The sequence below is a fragment of the Chaetura pelagica genome, unplaced genomic scaffold (assembly GCF_000747805.2).
Source record: "Chaetura pelagica isolate M959 unplaced genomic scaffold, ChaPel_1.0 scaffold275, whole genome shotgun sequence".
NCBI lineage: Eukaryota > Metazoa > Chordata > Aves > Apodiformes > Apodidae > Chaetura > Chaetura pelagica.
In genome coordinates this window covers 6,871,810-6,873,641 of record NW_009953486.1, presented here as the reverse complement: position 1 = coordinate 6,873,641, position 1,832 = coordinate 6,871,810, and positions in this window count along the sequence as shown.

Here is a 1,832-nt window from a genome sequence, read left to right as displayed (position 1 = left end):
GTCCTTAGCGCCCCGTGCCGGTCCGTAGCGCCCCCTGCCGGTCCTTAGCGCCCCCTGCCGGTCCTTAGCGCCCCCTGCCGACCCGCCGCCGCCACGGGCCGGGCCGGTGCGGACAGTACCGACAGCACGCGCCCCGGTGCCGCCACGAAGGCCTCCCACGCGTGATGTGAGCGGCCAATCCCCAGGAGATTCCGTTCTCAACCGGCTAATCCACCTTCTGCATTTGTACATTGCGTCCTAAGTGGTGCAGGAGGCTCCAGTGCTTTGGGTTTTGAGCACGTGTGAGCAATGGTGGATGTGGCCCAACAGTAATTCAATCATAATAAATAAAAAGTATGTTCTTTATAAAGCGCTATAATTTCTTTTGCAACTAGATGTAGCTAAAACCTGATTTTCTCACAGTCAGACAAATAACGGAACCACAACTGGTCCTGCCTTTACTTCCCTTCCTTGGAACGCTCCTATCAAAGCAGTTTGAACTGGCAGGACACAAATCTGTTCCTGCCAGTTCTGCCCAAGTCCTGCGAGCTCAGGGTTGCTTCTCTAGGAAAAAAGAAAAATTAAAATTCTAATATGTACCAAGTGACATTTAAAAAAAAAAAAAAGTGGAGTGTTTATTCCTCTGATATGTCATAATTTTTCCAAATTTTTAGAACTCAGGAATCCTGAGCACTGGAAAGACAAAAAAGTGATGTTCACAATTACTTTGAGGAAAGAAACACTGAATTCTTATCTATTGACCTGTACAGCTCAAGCACCATCCCGGTTTCTTTTGAACATTTCAGCCAGAAGAGTTAAATGATTAAACTCTAGGTGTGCAAGTGGAAGATGTCAGCTGTGATTAGTACTACTGTGTTTAAATAAGGAAGAATTTCAAAGTAATCCAGAGTCATTGAACACAAACAGATTTCTAGATGAACGGGAGGAAAAAGCATTTAAAGCTTTCAATTATTCTAGTTAGAAACCTTAAAGAGTAGAAATTAAAGGAAAAAAAGGAAGTCTTGAAGGAAATTAAAGTCTTGAAAGAGGCAAGTACAAAAAATGCATTGATAAAATCTAGGCAGAAAAGAAGCAGTCTCTAGCTTGAGAGCACTTTTGAACTACACTCACATTCTTTTACCTACACAGCCAATACACTATGGGTAGGACTGGACTCTATTCCCAATTTCTACACAAGAAAAGCAACAAATTTTCTATCACTACTTCCATGCTAAGAAGTAATTTTATAGCTGTACACTTAAAAAACAAATACATTCATTACTAAACCGACTATTGGTTTCCTCCATCAGGAAAATAAAAAAATAAAGAAAACCAAAACAACAACAACAAAAAACCCAAATCAAAATTTAAATCCACCAAATCTCACAACTGCCACAATTCCAGGATAAGAAATTCCGTTTTTGTTATTTAAACATGACTGTTATTAATAAATTAGCTAAACTGCCAGGCAAAGGGATTTACTTGGTGAGCTTTGCTCTTATGTTTGTACGTTGGCAAGGATTGTATTTCATGGAGATAAAACACAACAAGCTACCTACCCCTATCAAATTCTTTCTCTCTAATGCAACACTTGTAAATTCACATATCCTGCTCCAGGATCAGGAATATTAACAGAATGTTATGAAATGTTTTTCCATGGCTTCATGGACATCTGTAAATATCACAATATATATTATTTTCATTTGTGAATATCGGATGTCTTTCAGACAAAAATGGTTTGTTTGTACCAGTCACTTAAGGGGAAGGTAAAAGCAATTTGAGGTCACAGGCCCCTAATATTCTCAAAATGCAGTTATCCAGCATATTCACTGAAAACTGCTCTCTTTGTAGGG